Raw genomic sequence first — 18,663 nt, 5'->3', positions numbered from 1 at the left:
TCGATATCTACCACCTTGACAACAGATCTTGTCTAAGTGAAAATGTTGCAATGTGTTAAGTTCATAATGATTCGGATGCCTATTTCGCCTTGCCTTTGTAGGTGAAATGCCAAAAGGAGTGGACCGTTATATATTCACACCAGATATTGTATTGATAGAAATATTTAGATGTGCCAACTGAATTTTGACACATCCCACCGAATTCAGTGTAGAAGCAAGTACATCAAATTTGGAAGAAAATCGGTTCAGATGCAGCTATAGCTCCCATATATATGTTTCATCCGATTTTGAGGTAGTCACATGCGTAATATGCGCTCCACGATAAACAATACTGTTTGAAAATACCCCTGCCAAATTTTCGGTAAAGATTTGCATATTTTTTTATACATCTTCATTCGACATTATGGTTATTGCTCACCATATATGTAATATCTGTCCATATTGAATAGTTTGTTTTTTTCATATTCAACCTAATGTTACCTTTTGGTGAATCTGGGACCGATATACCTATTGCTCCAATTCAACATTTTAACATAATCGTTATCGAAGTCATATCATACACCATACATCAATGTTATTTGGTTCAATGTTATTTGGTATGATATACTTCACACATAAATTCTCAATATAAACTTTTTTGTTACGGGAGCTCTATTAAATAAACATAGTGGTGTAGGATATCGGCCTCACCCGACTTTTGACATTTTCTTACTAGTTCATAATAGATCTTCTCTTGGTAGAAATATTGACATGTGCGAAATTTTAGTTTCCATACTGAACAAATGGAGTTTCCTTATTTAAACTTATAGGATCTTTGGTAATAAGTTTGGAAATCCATAAGTCTGCAGGAGTTCGATTCATCAGCATATAAACATATTTTCAACGACCATATTCCTGAAATTAAAGCAAAGTATTTCAAGCCAAAGCAATGTTAGCTTCCTAGCCTCTTAAACTGTGATATGCTTTTGTCCAAAACATAACCACCACGAATCAAAATATTAAATTCGTATATATACTTTTATATTTGTATTAAAGTTATGGTTACAATGTTGGTTACCATTATTATTGTTATTGTTATAATTATTATTAGCATCATTGTGGTGGACCATGTTGAGTCCCTTAATCGCTTCGGGACAAAACTTGAAATTTGTTTCAGCCATAACAGCAACAAGAATGAAACTAACCGACTTCATACATAAGGTTTGTCAGAACTTGGTGCCATTTTGTTGTTGTTGTCAATATCCGGAGCGTGGGTGGTTGTAGAGGTCGTTTGTTTGGTTGGCTGGTTAGTTAGTTGGATGTTTGGCTTTCCCTTGGACATTTCTAATTGGGTCCTTTGTGGTTGTTAAACAGAGAGAAGCAAAAAGAAAAAAAAATACAGCAAAAAAGGAATAAAAGAAATACAAAAGGACCTTTTGTTACCACTACAACTGTTACATTGTGTTGAGACACAATTTGGCCCCCCGAAAAAGGTTGTCATTACAAGACGTTAGGGAATATTTTTTTTGTGACAGGCTAACATAAATGTTGTAGAGCGGGGGAATAAAATAATTGGGGGACATGTTGTCAATGTGAATTATGACTATAAAACCACATTTTTTGGTAAGTTATTTTATCTACTTACTCAAAAGAGGAAAGAGGGAAGGGGGGTTGTTGATTAAAAAATGGATAAATTATAGCTCATACAAATTTTTATATAAAAAAAGTATCCGTCGGTTTTGCCGACCCTTAGCCAATGTTCGAATATTAATTTTTTTTTGGTTTCTGTTTTGATTTTTCAAACTGTTGACCCTCTATTCATACCATATACAGCAAGTTGTAAAGAATTGAAACACTTGTTTCGCAAGTTCTGACAGATAAAAATATTGAAAATTTTGATCCTTTGACGGTGAGCTACCATAAGGGGTCCGCAGATATATATCATCTTCACAATAGATATTGTGTTAGCAAAACTGTTTGGATGTTTGAATTTTGAAGCGAGTTAGATGCTTATTTCGCATTCTTTGAGCGTTTTGTCTGTCGAAATCTTAAACCCTATGCCAGGTAGTTACCAGAAGGAGAAGGAGTGAAATATTGTAATGTAAGCAATGAATACAATCGGACACTTAAATCACATTTTATAAGAGTTATAAATTTTCAAAAATGTTGACCCTTTGAGGGGGAGATATTTGATGGAGTTGACCGATATTGTCCATTTTCGCACCTGACCTAGCACTGATGAAAATATTAGGATTTTCAAAGTTGGAGCAAAATTGGATTGTTCTTTGACTTTCTGTGCAATAATTTATTTTTTATGAAAATAGTGAGATTTTTTGGGGTGGTACCAGAAGGAGTGGACCGATATTGCTCATCTCCGAACTCAATCTATGTTTGATAATAATATTACGATGTACAAATCGGATACTGCCTTCGAGAGTTATCGTGCGCACCAGCCAGACGGACAGACCAACGGACGGACATCCGTAGATCGACTTCAAATGTCCTGAAACGGATTTGATCCAAAGAGACCTAGGTTCTAAACCCGTTATTTCGATGAGGCACGTTTTGGCCGTATCAAATGATATATACCCTCTCTAGCCATATGCCGTATAATAGCTCAAACATTGGTAGTAGATTAGAGGTAGCCATTAATGGTAGCGCTAGTCGAAATATATTCATAGCCATTGTAGACAACCCAATAAGCTAAACCAGAACATATCTATAGAGAGCTGTCGATCGATATGCTAAAGTCTAGACATCGACTGCCGGACATACCTTTGAACCCAAATATAACAGGGTCCATTTCAGAAGGGCTAGACGTCTGCTCCTTAACATACACACAGAGAACTGCCGAACAACCTAAGTACAACTGGAAATCTTCTTAGTTACTCTACTGCCACGTGTCTCCAACCTATCGCAGAAGACCTGGGCATCAATATTCCAACCACCTACATCGTTAACAAGTTCCCGGTTACAAATCGCCAGCCTCCCGAACGCCGGTGTCAAGCCGAACACACAGATATCACATCAGTCACCCGAGTACCAATCGTGAACAATCTGACATCTCTACCTCATTGTTCCCGACCGACCACGAGCCATTCACTCTCTTGCCTACAGGACTTCGAAAAACTTCGAATTCCCAATCACCAATTGAACAACTGTATATGGAATTCCCGAGCACCTCCGAAGTCCATTCGCCATCCAATATTATCGTATTTGAATACAAGGAGATTGTATTTTAGTATTTAAATCAATAAACGATTTGAGGAAAGGGATAAATATATTATTCTTATTTCATAGGATTTAGTCGGTCCCATCAGACCACTGGAAATCCCTTTCCAAAATCTGGAATACTACATTTTGTACACATTAAAAATTTGGCCAAGAACATTGCAGAGAATTAAAATAAACTGCGTACCCAAAATACTTCTTATTTTCCACTAATAGGGCTTCATTGTCTATTCATTTTCTTTTTGTAGCTAACTTCTTTCAATGGCTATTCACTACAACTGTCTCACATTAAAAGGGTTGCTTTTGTTGTTGTGTTTTCTTGGCTAATAAATGACAAACTCTTACAATTGGTTACAGTTAATGAATTGAAATTATTTATAAAGACATTGAAAAAGGGCCAAAAGAGAATTCACACAAACCTCACCGGCCACCACCGATAAGCCATGTCCGCTGTTTGTTAGCTTGTAGTGGAAAATTTGTATTTGTCCGCAGTACTATGGCTCGTCATTGTGTTACAGCGAAGTGGCTTTTGTTTGCCATTAACATGGCCATTTTGCCAAAAGGGTTGGTTGGTTGCTTGTTTCAGTCGGTCGTTCGTCCGCTCTGTCGTTATGTTGTTACAACATTTGTTCATTCATTATGCCAGTCAACATGGTTGTAGCTGTTACTTTTTACTACTGTTCGCCATTAGCAAATAAGGTATATAATCCATATAATGGAAGAACGGCCGCCGAAATGCGACTGACAATACCCATTGATGTGGTTCAATAGAAAGCGGTAGCATTGACGTTTCTGATTGGTGGTCGGTGGTGGTGTGGGGGCGTGGGAGAAAGTGAAAATTGGGACTAATGAATCAATATATATATATATATATATATATATATATATATATATATATATATATATATATATATATATATATATATATATATATATATATATATATATATATATATATATATATATATATATATATATATATATATATATATATATATATATATATATATATATATATATATATATATATAACAAGCATGTACTTAAAATTCAATGCTTCTGACTGTATTGACTGCTTGTTGCATTGATGTCCTCTTTTTGAATTGATCTTACCGCACTGGCGGTGATGTTGTTCAACGGTTGCCCAATGTTTAAGGCATGTATTAAGGGATAATGAAATGGTCAAACATGCTGGCATTTTGTTAACAAATTTGTACGACAATTGATCGGTTAATTGAAATTTTATAGTATTCTTACACAAAAAAAAATAAATAAATAAAATAAAATAAAAAATTAAAATAAATAAAATAAAATCGATTTTTCAAAAATTAATTCAATATATAGAGTTTCTTTTTACCATTGGTTTTAATTTCCCAACATAAAGGTTAGTAATTGTATGGAGTTTCACACTTATTATTAAAACGCATTTTCACCAAAAATAACATCGAAGCAAAAAAATGGAACGCCAAATTAGTATAATAGCCCATTACAAGGTCATGTAAACCAAAAAACTTCTACATTACCAGTTGGTTGAAAATATTCCCGTATTACTTAAAAAACTTACACAACCTAAAACTTATTATTCCGACTACGAACCCGAAAGCTGTGAGTTCGAGACACCACGTTGGAAAGTAATAACAAGCTAACAACACTTTGGAAGCTACATAAAGTGAATATCTCATTACAAGGTAATGTGATCAAACTACATTATATTCTATATAGATAAGGTATCGAACAGGTGCGGAAAATGCATAATATAGTTCCACCTCCCAGGTAAGAGGTAAATATCTTATATATATATATATATATATATATATATATATATATATATATTATATATATAAAAGAAAGTTGTGTTAGTTACTACGCTAATAACTTAAGAACCGCTGAACTGATTTTAATGATTGATACAAATTCGGAATTGTCTCCTATCCGAAAAGGATAATATCCAAAAAAATCGCGTAAAAATGTGATATATTAACATTTTTATTTTGACTTTTGAAATGTACAATAGTAATGTTTTATTTTGCATGATTTTTTCCATTTTGACTTACTTTTTTTCTAATGTACATTTGTAGTGTTTTTTATATTTTATTTTGGAATTCGAATATTAATACCAATTTATTTAGTTGACTTGATATCTTAAGAACTGAAATTGATGGCGGGATACATGGAAATGTAGTACCGAATTATGTGGTGGCAAAACGGAATAGATGATATCGAAATAATTTAACACGATCACACCAAAGTTAAAAGATAATTACTTTTTCAAAATCGCTAAAAAATCACGAAAAAGAGATCTCATTGCAAAAATTCTCAACTCGGGAAAATATCGAAAAAAATTTTCACTGGAATTGAATTTTCAAATAAAAGTACATTCTATTGACAAACTTTGTAAGGATCTTTAAACAGTTGCTGTAAAAAATCAGCGAACAAGTTGAAGATTTTTTCAATTTGTTATTCTTCTTTTGTCAATTTTTTCAATTTGTATTATCATATTGAATTCAGTGGTTTTTTTGTGAACAAAATAAAGAATAATTTTTCACTATATACAATTTTTCACCAAAAAAATGAAATAAGTGCGAAATACGATGTTAACTGACATCTACCAAAAATAACCGAAAAAGACTAATGGGGCTCATTACAAAGCGTGGACCTACTTCTTTGATGTGACAATAATCCGTGCAATGAGAGCTCAAAATGCTAAATTTTTTGGGAGTACAATCAGTAAAATACCAAACATAAAGGGTGCAAAATAGTAGAGGGAATGGGACTTTTAGTAAGAACAGGATTTGTATCCTTCCAGAAATTCTTCCCGAACATTCAAGATACCTTAAATCGCTTTTGCAGGTCATGATATCGATCATGTATAACCATCGTATGATTTAAGCTATTTTTGGGGTCAGCGCCACTTTCTTATGTTTTTGGCCCTTATTTGGCATCTTTGTTTCTAAGGGGGTAGGACCACATTAAATCACGTTAATTTTTTTCAGTTTGACATGCTATGTTGTTCTGATATATTTTTGATTTGGCCTCTATTTGTCATCTTGGATTATAAGGGGTGAAGAAAGTTTTCAATGTAGGTCGATGTTTCGCAGTAGTCCCCATATAAAGGTACTTCCTGATTTTACCATATTTCAAATGATTTTGCTAAAAATGTGTATTTGGGGGGGGGGGGTTTGAAAATCTTACACAAAAATTTCAACATATCTACAAATTTTAGAATTTTCTCCAAGTAATAGTACCCCCTCAAGTCCACCTTTTGGCAGACAAACAAACTGACATGGTTGGGGGGAATTATGAGGATTCTAATGCACAATCTGAGGTGCTAATGGGTTTAGAAAACTTATTAACTTTGGCTATTCTTAAATCATTCAGTCCTCAATTATGAGGTGTACTGCTCATTTGACTAAAAATTAAAAATTAATCGACCAGTACGTGAACACTTATAACAGTCATATCTGTGAATAATTATGCTTTGACAAATATGCATAATAGACAAAAACTAAGGGGCCGGCAACGCGGACCGGGCCAGCTAGTTTTGAATAAAGTGAGAAATCAATGTTCGATTTTCTTCCATAAAGTGTGAAATCAATATCAGATTTTTCATCACATGGTTAACATTTCAATAATTTTAGCTATATCGGACCTAGTATGGTATAATATACCGGTCCAGTCATTCTAGTACCTTTTGGACAAAAGTTCCATTAAAATTCAAGTTCAATTTTAAAAAAGATCGGAATAAATAAGGGATGATTTTCAAAAACAAAAAAAAAAATATGGAAACTTTATTTGAATTGATAGTACGGCCCATATTATAATTAGAGTTGATCTAGGGGGTGACCGTTCGTCTCTCTGTCCGACTGGCTGGTGCACACGACAACTACAGGTTGAGATGGAAAAAACTACAACCAACTTCAGACTGCTGTTATTTCTAAGCCACTCGACCGACAGCTGTTAAAATTATTGCAGTGATAGCTCATTATATTGTTTACAAGCGTACAAAAGCATTTTGCTGAGAATTTTCCAAAAAAAAAAAAAAAAAGTTATTCGTGATGGAATTCAATCGTGATAGTGATTTCTTTATATATGACAAAAACCACAAATGGCTATCGTTAGAGCACTCCAGCATTTAAATGTGAAGAAATCTTTTATGTCTTGTACCATCGCTCGTTACCGTGATACTGCTAGCGTAGCCCGACGTCAAGGAAGTAGACGGAAGAAAACAGCAACATCAGCAGAAATGGTTCGAAAAGTAAAGAAGCGACTTGATCGAAACCCGCGTCGCAGTAGCCGAAAAATGGCTCTTGATCTGAACATATCGCAATATCCCATTCGGCAAATATAGGAAAATGAGCCATTAAAATTCCAAAGAGTGCAAGAACTTACACCGCAACAGAAAGAAAATAGACTCTAAAGAGCTAAAGAGTTGCTTCGCTTGGCCGAAAGTGGTGAACTGCCGAATTTGGGTTTCTTCGATGAGAAAACATTCGTTGTCCAGCAGTTTGTAAACAAACAAAATGATCGTGTTTACTTGCCAAAGAGGTGAGCTAAAAATGTGCACCTTCGGTTGGCCACCAGAACTCAAGCGCCGGCCATGGTCATGATGTGGACCGCCATAACAGCCGATGATCGCTCTCCGCTCGTATTAATCGACCGTGGCATCGGAATAAATGCCGAATATTATCGCGAAAATATTCTGGAGGGTGTTTTAACGCCTTGGACACGCAAACATTTTGGCCGCAAAGCTTGGTCATTCTAACAGGACTCAGCATCATCGCACTCAGCCTGCGCCACCCAAGAATGTTTACAAAATGAGATTCCTCGCTTCATTTCTAGCGCACAATGGCCACCAAAATCTCCTGATACCAATCCGTTAGACTATTGTGTTTGGAATATTTTAGAAAGTAAGGTTGGCGATCACCTCATGCAAGCGCTTCGTCGGGAATGGACCAAAATACCGCAGAGCAAGAAGGTGTGACGGTTTCATTGGTCGTTTGAATTTCATAATTCGTGCCGTAAAATGATATCCAAATGTGTTAATGGACTTATTGGGAGCCGATATCTGTGAGATACCCGACAGAATGTTCGAAAGAATATGCCAATATGGACAAAGCAGGTAGTCCACTTGAGGGGCAATTGAGGTCTTGTTGTGAAAAAACTTTGCTCTTAATAATTACCCTTTAAATTAAGTTCTGCCACAGAAGATAAAAAATATGACAAAAATCGTTAGATTACAGTATGTCATGAAATGCAATTATAAGGGGGCTGTTAATTTGGTACCACAGTGGATATTCCAAAGAAATTGAGAATATTTTGGTCCGAAGTATGTAACATGCTGAAACTAGGAAACTAGGGTTTGATTAGCGATCGACTAACTTTGAGGGGGTACAATGTCGAATGACATTGCCAAAGGTCTTATAAATGAATGTAAGTGCGTAATTTTACCCAAGTTTGATATTTAAACAATGATATCGTTTACAGAAAATTATTTTTTTTTTCAGCTTGACATTTTTTTATTTTCATATGTATTTTTTAATTATTTTTTTTATTTTTTTTAATTTAATTTAATTTTTTTTAATTTTGCTTTCACTTCTCATAAATTGACAACATTATCGTTTTATTTTATTTCTCCGAAAGAAAATATATTTTACAAATAAATTAAAAATATAATATTTGATTGAAGATACAGCCAATGGGAAAAAGACAGCAACATTACACTCCCTTAATGTCGGTAAACATTGTTAACTCCTTCGGCCAGCTGATAACTCTTAACAAATTTCTCTCTAACATAGCAAATCTCATTATAGTTGAACCAAACAAAAACTGCAACATCATCCCGCTTGGATCATAACCAACAAAAATGAAATGGATAACTGACTTTTTGTTTTGCCTCTTTTTGTTTTTGGGGAAAACAAACATTCCTGCCAACAAGCAAGGTAATTTTTTCAATGCTTCTGTCTGTTAGTTCCAGACACTCATTCATTCAATCGGTGCGAGCGAGCGATCAATCGATCGCTCGATTGTTGCAGACATATCCGTTTATTGCTGTTGGCGCCATTCTCAAGCAGTGAAACGGTATTCGATCAATTAAATTCGTTACGATCGTTTGTAATTAATCCGATGATTTGCGCGATTTGTATTTTGTATTTCGTTTTTTTTTTCTTTCGTTTTAATTTGGTTTCTTCTCACAGAAACCCTGACGTTTTGACCACTACTGTTCCATTATTGATGTTTCATCCTCATTTCGTTTTTGAAATCATTGTTTTCCAATTTTCGACTTGACAATGGGAAATAATGAAATATGAATAGAACAATGATTGATTGATGGACTCTATGAAACAAGTTTATATTATAAATAATTATTAAAAACAAAATATGGAATGTGGGAGAGCCTTTGGACGCTGAATGGTAATGCAAAATTATTTATTATTCGTTTAAAAATATGAAAGTAGAGTCGAAACGTTCCAAACCAGAATGTTTTTTGACTACCTTCCTTGGTTAGATTGAAAGTTCAATTTCAAATGGCATTATAATAAGTTGTTTACGTTATTAATATTGTGGCCACATTAGTATCACATTCTACGTTCTCATTTTCCTTCTGCCCAAGAGCTCAGAAAATATGAATGAATTGAGAATGATGTTTGGACGAGTTTTTTATAAAATATAAAGTTTTTTTTTACTGGATGTTATACATTGTATTTTTGTTTGTATTATTTTACACATTCAAATGAAGCACGCAGACAGACTTTATATTGTAAATATATTGTTTCAATTTAGAATTTAAAAATTTTGTTGACATCTGTATTAATGACATACAATGCCGATCATATAAATTTATGTTAAACTAGCTGGCCCGGTCCGCGTTGCCGGCCCTTAGTTTTTGTCTATTATGCATATTTGTCAAAGCATAATTATAATTGAAAGATATGAATTTTATAAGTGTTCACGTACTGGTCGATTAATTTTTAATTTTTAGTCAAATGAGCAGTAATTTGGAATTTACTGAATTTTGTACACCTCATAATTGAGGGCTAACTGATTTAAGAATAGCCAAAGTTAATTACTTTTTTTAAACCCATTAGCACCTCAGATTGTGCATTAGAGTCCCCATAAGTCCCTCTAACCATGTCGGTCTGTTTGTCCGCCAAAAGGTGGACTTGAGGGGGTACTATTACATGGAGAAAATTCTAAAATTTGTAGATATATTGAAATTTTTGTGTAAGATTTTCACTCCCAAATACACATTTTTAGCCAAATCCTTTGAAATATGGTAAAATGCGAAAAATCGACCTACATTGAAAACTTTCTTCACCCCTTATAATCCAAGATGACAAATAGAGGCCAAATCGAAAATATAGCAGAACATCATAGCATGACCTCATAATTGAGGTCAGACTGATTTCAGAATAGTCAAATATAATTACTTTTTTACACCCATTACCGTAATATGGGAACTAATTTTATTTGTCATTTAAATTGTAAATTGGAGACCCCATAAAGTCCATATTTTTCATCATAGTATAATTCAATGACGATTAAACAAATATTCGGTCCCGTGCTACTTTCTTATATTTGTAATTTTTTCATGTTTTCACAATTTATTTCATATAGATGTATATCCCAAATCTACGTTCCCAACCAATATTCTCTTGGGGGCTACAAATTCAGTAGAGTACAAATTTTTCTTTTCTGACCACACATTAGATTTGAAAGTGGACTTGGGGATACACCAATGTGGGAACTTTACATGAATAAATTTCTATGTGGCAATTATCTGTACGATGGTTCCTTACCCCAGGGTAGCATAAATACAATTTTTTAGTGGTCAAGACAAATATGGGCCCTACTCCGAAAATTTTATGCGAAGAGGTTCTCTACCCCCTTAGAAACAAAGATGCCAAATAAGGGCCAAAAATAGAAGAAAGTGGCGAAGACTCCAAAAATAGCTTAAATCATACAATGGTTATTTATGATCGATATCATGACCTGCAAAAGCGATTTAAGGTATCTTAAATGTTCAGGAAGAATTTTTGGAAGAATAGAAATCCTTTTCTTACTAAAAGTCCCATTCGCTCTACTATTTTGCTCCCTTTATATTTGGTATTTTACTGATTGTACTCCCAAAAACTTTTGCATTTTGAGCTCTCATTGGACGGATTATTGTCACATGAAAGAAGTAGGTCCACGCTTTGAAATAAGCCCCATTAGTCTTTTTCGGTTATTTTTGTTTGTTTAAATGTCTGCGCATCTTCCACCTGAAGCACGATGTAGGCCCTGGAGTTGAAAGGTAGATGTCAGTTACCATCGTATTTCGCACTCATTTCATTTTTTTGGGGAAAAATTGGATATAGTGAAAAATTATTCTTTATTTTGTTCACAAAAAGTCCACTGAATTCAATTGGATAATACAAATTGAAAAAATTGACAAAAGAAGAATAACAAATTGAAAAAATCTTCAATTTGTTCGCTGATTTTTTACAGCAACTGTTTAAAGATCCTTACAAAGTTTGTCAATAGAATGTACTTTTATTTTAAAATCCAATTCCATTGGAAATTTTTTTCGATATTTTCCCGTTTTGAGAATTTTTGCATTCGCTACTACACTTCCATGTAACCCGCCATCAATTTCAGTTCTCAAGAAATCAAGTCAATTAAATAAATTGGTATTAATATTCGAATTGCAAAATAAAATATAATAACACTACAAATGTACATTAGAAAAAAGTAAGTCAAAATGGAAAAAATCATGCAAAATAAAATATTCCTATTGTACATTTCAAAAGTCAAAATGAAAATGTTAATATATCGCATTTTTACGCGATTTTTTTGGATATTATCCTTTTCGGATAGGAGACAATTCCGAATTTGTATGAATCATCAGTTCAGCGGTTCTTAAGTTATAAGCGTAGTAACTAACACAATTTTCTTTTATATATATATAGATGTGTATTTTTCTAAACATTTTTAATCAGAGTTTAGGTGTTTTTTTTTTTTTTTTTTTTTTTTTTTGTTATGGGTAATATTTCTGTTTTTCTACGCCCTGCGGTGCAGTATTTCAGATGTGTCACCTGTGGATTAGCAATGACCTAAAAAAATAATAAATAATTGCTCTAAAAATTTACACAAAAAAAAATTACAAGTAAAAAAGCAGCTAAGGCCGAACTTTTAATACTCCACCTTTTTGAAGGATCTTGAGTAATTTCAAGAAGAAGAATCCGTCGAAAAATACCATTTAAATGAAACGATGGGGATATACCTGCATAAGTAATTTTTTGTCATAGGCTGTAGTATCGCTTACGAACTTCAAATACAAAATTTGAAACAATTTCATTGAATCAAATAAATAAAATCAAATTAGAAATAATTCCGGTGAATAATAGTGCTAATATAATATCGGATAAAGGTAGGTACCATCATATGTACCATATGTACCTGGGCTATACGAAGACGTGGACCTGCATAGACAATTGTCTGGTATGGATTGTTGTACTCATTCACGGAAGAAAACAGCAACATCAGTAGAAATGGTTCGAGAAGTAAAGATGCAACTTGATCGAAACCCGCGTCACAGTGGCCGAAAAATGGCTCCCGAGCTGAACATTCGGCAAATATGTATTCAAAAATGAGCTCGGGGTAAAGTCATTGAAATTCAAAAAGGAGCAACAACTTACACGGCAACAGAAAAAAAATAAACTCAAAAGAGCTAAAAAGTTGCTTCGCTTGGCCGAAAGTGGTGAACTGCCGAATTTGGGTTTCTCCGATGAGAAAACATTCATTCGTTGTCCAGCAGTTTGTAAACAAACAAAATAATTGTGCTTACATGCCAAAGAGGTCAGCTGAAAATGTGCACCTTCGGTTGGCCACCAGAATTCAAGCGCCGGCCATGGTCATGGTCTCGTATGGATCGACCGTGGCATCAGAATAAATGCCGAATATTATCGCGAAAATATTCTGGAGGGTGTATTAAAGCCTTGGGCACGCAAAAATTCTTGCCGCAGATGTGACGGTTTCATTGACCGTTTGAAGGACATAAATCGTGCCAAAGGTGACCAATTCGAACAAATCTAAACTTATTCTGAAAGTTGATGCTATTTCCGACAATTTTAGCTTTCATTCAATAAAATTTAAAATATGTAAAAATTATGGCGTTTGACTTTGTTGCAGTTTTTTTACCTCACCCTGTAGATATATCAAGTTGAAAAGCATCGTTGGCTGGTTTCACAAACTATGAGATATATGTATGGAAAATGTTGACTACTCCAGAAGAAGGAGATGTTGTGTTAGTGGAAATATTGGAATATGTGAAATTTAGAATGATTTTTCAAAATTTCAACCCCTTTTTGCAATGTAGGAGTAAAATCGGATTATTGCTTCTCTTTCTGTGCAGAAAATATTTTTTTATTTGAAAATTTTGACTTTTTGTGTGGGAGGTACCAGAAGGAGTGAACCGATATATTCCATCTTGACACTAGACCTTGGGTTAATAAAATTATTGAGATGTGTGAAATTTGAAGACAATCGGACTCTTATATCACATTTTATAAGAGTTATAATTTTTTAAAATTTTGACCCTTTGTGGGAGAGAACTTGATTTTGGACCGATATTGATAATTTCTCATGGTCCGGGTCTGAAACCGATATTTCCATGAGACACGTTTTGGCCGTATCAAATGATATATTCCCTCTGTAGACATATGGATGAGGGTATAAAAAGCAATAATCCCTAATGCATAAGTCGTTACATGCATTGTTAATACGGTCCATATAATTTAATGTAATGTTTACCGCTACTGCACCTCAAATGGCCCATCCGCTTAGTCCAATTTTGGCATACCCTTTCCTACATTTGGGCCTGTATCTCAGGAATAAATGAGAACGAAACGGATTTATTTGAATAAACATGAGCTTTAGCATAGCCTCACACACAAAATAGGCTCCGTCGTAGTCCCCACTCGCATGTGACACCGCCGCTGTTGAGCTGTGCAGGTTTACGTTTTCGTATAGCCCCCATATAACGGTTCCTCCCGATATTCGGTATTTTGATGAGTTTAGCGACATTATTCACCGGAATTGTTTCAAATTTTATATTTGAAATTCGTAATGTATCCTACAGTCTATGATAGAAAAATGTCTGTGCAGGTCCACGTTTTTGTATAACTCTCATGTAATGGTGACTCCATATATTCGGTATTTTGATGATTTTAGCTACATTATTCACAGATTTATTTTTCAAATTTCGCATTTGAATATAGTAATGGTTTATGACAGGTCCACGTCGTCGTATAGACTTACAGCTTTCTTACTTGTTATTATTATAGAGTCATTTTTTCCCACATTTTGCAAGTTTCTTCCAAATGTTCTATACTCCAAACGATTAATATTATCTGGCACTCGAAAATTGAATTGAAGCAAAACATTTAGTATATTCAAATCATCTCTTGTGAAAAAATATTTTGTTCATGATTAAGATTTGTTGCTTATCCCAGTAGCTGAAAACTGTTAATGATTGTGTTGGCAACGTGTTCAAAATAGTTCTGCTTTGCTTGTCAATCGAAAATAATCCGAGTAAAACAACTGAAATTATCACAATTATAAAATGTGTCATAGTAGCAAATTTTACACAAATGTTTATTAGAAATAACAACAACAACAACAGCAACCACGATGGCGGCAATGGTTGACAGTAAATAGACAGCAACTAGTGAAACCCCACCACCCGAACAACAACAAACAACAATATATGCATAATACGTTACTGCCTTTTAGCAGTCGGTCGTCCGGCCGGGCATTTACAAGTCTCACCAACAACAGAAGTTGTTGTCGTTAATGTTGACATTGTTACACTGGCGATATTCTGATATTTCTGTCATAGCTTCGGTAATTTCTGCCATTATAGCTGCTGTTTGAGAATTGACAACAGCAAATTAATGTCAGACAAATTGGTTACATGACGCGCGGTTTTAAAGCGGTTAGCTTTGGTCAATGCTCGTCTATCCAGTTAGTCAGTCAACCAGCCAGTTGGTGTGGTTTGGGTTTTTGGTTGGGTTTGGTTTATTGGTTAATAATGTTGCATTAGATAATAGCATTTATGCTGTCAATGGGGCTAAGTGAGAGAGAAGGACAAAAACAACTGAATAATGAAGAATCTACACCAATGAAAGTTTTCTATAAAAAGGACATATTTAGGTCTCATTTAAATGGTAACGTTTATACGTTCCTTGAATATACATATGGATTTATTTTCTCTATGTTCTTCTACTTTATATAGACATATAAAAGTAGGATATTCTATGGGACATCTATATAGAGATGTTCTAAGAATTTTCTATTTTTAGCTGGTTATGTTAAAAGCCATCGACACATTTCTTGATGTAGGTCTCATTTTAATATGTCTACTTACTGATATTAAACGCTTACATTGATGCCTCAAGCTGATGCGCACGATAACTTTTGAAGAGAGTACCCGATTTGGTATACACTTGGTACATCGTAAAATATTTTACTGCACAGAAAGAGAAAGGATAATCCTATTCTGCTCCAACTTTGCAAATCCTAATATTTGCATTAGTGCTAGGTCAGGTGCAAAAATGGACAATATCAGTTCACTCCATCAAGTACCTCCCCTACGAAGGGTCAAAATTTTGAATATTCCTGAAGCCTTTAAAACACGAAATTAACATCCGATTTCATTCAGACTTGGAACACCTCAATACTTCCATCAACACAAAATCTGTTATGAAGATGGTAGAGGTCAGACCATTCCTTCTGATACCTACCCCACAAAGGGTCAAAATTTTGAATATCTTTGAAGCTCATAAAACACGAAATTAACATCCGATTCCATTTAGACTTTGTGCATCTTAATATTTCCATCAATAAAAGATCTGTTATAAAGATGGTAGAGTTCGGACCACTCCATCTGGTACCTCCCACACAAAGGGCCAAAATTTTGAATATCTATGAGGCTCATAAAACGCAAAATTAACCTCCGATTCCATTCTGACTGTGTACATCTCAATGCTTCCATCAGCACATGATATTTTAGAAAGATCTTTGAGATCGGACTATTCATTCTGGTACCTCCCCCACACAGGGTTCAAAGTTTTGAAAAAACCAAAACGATTGTAAAATCCGAACTAAGCATCCGGTTCTCTTCATATTTCAAAAATCCCATTATTTCTACTAACACAAGATCTGATTTGAAGGGATATATCCGTCCACTCCTTCTGTTACCTCCCTCACAAAGGGTCAACATTTTGAATATCTATGAAGCTCATAAAACGAAAAAATTAACATCCGATTCCATTCAGACTTTGTACATCTCAATATTTCCATCAACACATGATGTCTTATAAAAATGGTAGAGATTGGACCATTTTTTCTGGTATCTCCCACACATAGGGTTCAAGATTTTGAAAAACAAAACGCTCAAAGAAATCGAAATAAGCTTCCAACTCTCTTTCAATTTCACACACACACAAACATTTTTGCTAACACATGATCTGTTGTGAAGATGATATATATCTGACAATCCCTTCTGGTACCCCACCCACAAAGGGTCACAATTTTCAATACTTTTATATGTCATAACTTGCGAAACATGTCAGCGATTCTTTACAATTTGCTATATCTTAATATTTTTCTCAACCAGAAACCTGAGATAAATATGGAATATATATTTTCGCCTAAAATTTGATATAAATGTATGTAGGTTCGATACGAAATGGACAATATTGGCCCATTCCTTCGGAAATTAATCAATATTGGTTCAAAAGTTTGAATGATCATAACTGAAGTCAAAATATATTTAAATAATCGAACAATGGCTGAGGGCATACATCTGTCGGCAAAACCGACTGATACTTTTTAAATTGTTTTTTTTTTCCTCAACCAGACGTCCGATGTAAATATTGAATTTATTGGCCAACTCCTTCTGATATCTCCCCCACAAAAGTCAATTTTTATAATTCGCATAAAATTGGAAATAAATATTTGCTTTCAATTTGGCACATACCGCTATGTATTTCAACATCTTACAAAAATTATCACATATCCAATAAAATTGCAGTAGGTAGTCAATGTAGTCCAAATCGGGTACGCTGTAATATTTATATTAGACTTAAGTCAGAGACGAAATGGACAATCTTGGCCCACTCCTTCGAAACATCCCCCATATAGGGTCAACAGTTTGAATATAGATAAGATATAGGATATTATATATATCCATTACAAAAATTAGGATTCGAATAAAAAATAATTGACTAGTGTCGAAGATATTTAATGTTTCTATCGCTGACACACATTCCAAAATGACAATATTTTGACTTTATCAATTACAACTGTTCTAACACGTCACACATCGCTGTGATGGTAATTTTGTCCAAAAAATGTTATTTTCATGTAATTGTTATCAATGATGAATAAATACTGTCAAAATGACATGTTAAACGTGAGATTCTTCAAATTACATCAAACATCAATGATATTTTATGTGGGCACATGTACAAGTTTGACAGACGCAGAGGAAGAGTGTTGTGTTGGATGGACTACTCGGCCATGTGACAAACTACATGTGAATGTGACAAAAGGCCGCGAATGATGTCATCAATTCGAAAAACAAATATGTGTCAATCTCGTAAATCCTTAAGAGCGCTACTCTTTTATTTCAGAATGAAGAGGGGAAAGGATATCCGTTTGCAGGAGAAAAAGAGAGAGACGATATGAATTCCTAATGTATTTTTATTTTAATACAAATTTAAATAGCAATGTTGGAATAGGTAGGTTCGCATAATCATCTCTGTTGGCGTAGAACTTATCTTTCCAGGTTCAATGAGTTGGCCGCAACAAACACTGGAAATGGAAATGGGCCTTATTTATCAAGATGATTTTTCGTTGGAATTCCGTATCTTTTTCATGCATTTCAAGGACCAAATCAGCCAAATCACAGAATTTTTGATAATCTTCCTGGTTGAGTTCTGGGTTGTCTGAACTGTATACGCTCTAAGACCGAAGTTTTTGTGTCAAATGACGTTTGTGGAATTCCCAATTTCAAAATAAACATAACATTCTTGTCTCAATAGCTGGGATTTTACAACGAACTTCAGTTCGACAAGTTGCTTCACGACAACCCAAAAACATATTTATATAGAGGGTATATTAAGTACGTCATTATGAATGTGAGGGACTTAAAAACCAAATCAGATAATGACTGAATTCGGTCGGATATGCCAAAATTCAGGTCATTTGGACTGATATTGACCATTTGGTGAACAATTAACCCGAAATCGGTTGAACTATATCCAAATCTGAACCGATCTTGATACAATTTGGTAGAGATATTTCTGGGATGTATCTGATATCTGATACCAAATATCATTCTTGTGGGGTGCATATTACAAATGTGGGGACTTAAACACCAAATCGGAAGAAACATATATATGGGAGCAATAG

General features: G+C 34.3%; 1 protein-coding gene across 3 annotated transcripts in view; it reads right to left on the bottom strand.

Moving 5' to 3' along the window:
* Window positions 1-18,663, bottom strand: part of LOC101888881 (uncharacterized) — a 165,097-nt gene that overhangs the window by 125,706 nt on the left and 20,728 nt on the right. The window lies entirely within an intron of this gene.

This window comes from Musca domestica, unplaced genomic scaffold, assembly GCF_030504385.1.
Source record: "Musca domestica strain aabys unplaced genomic scaffold, Musca_domestica.polishedcontigs.V.1.1 29, whole genome shotgun sequence".
NCBI classification, from domain to species: domain Eukaryota; kingdom Metazoa; phylum Arthropoda; class Insecta; order Diptera; family Muscidae; genus Musca; species Musca domestica.
Note: the sequence above shows the minus strand (reverse complement) of the source record. Positions and strands in the feature narration are given on the sequence as shown.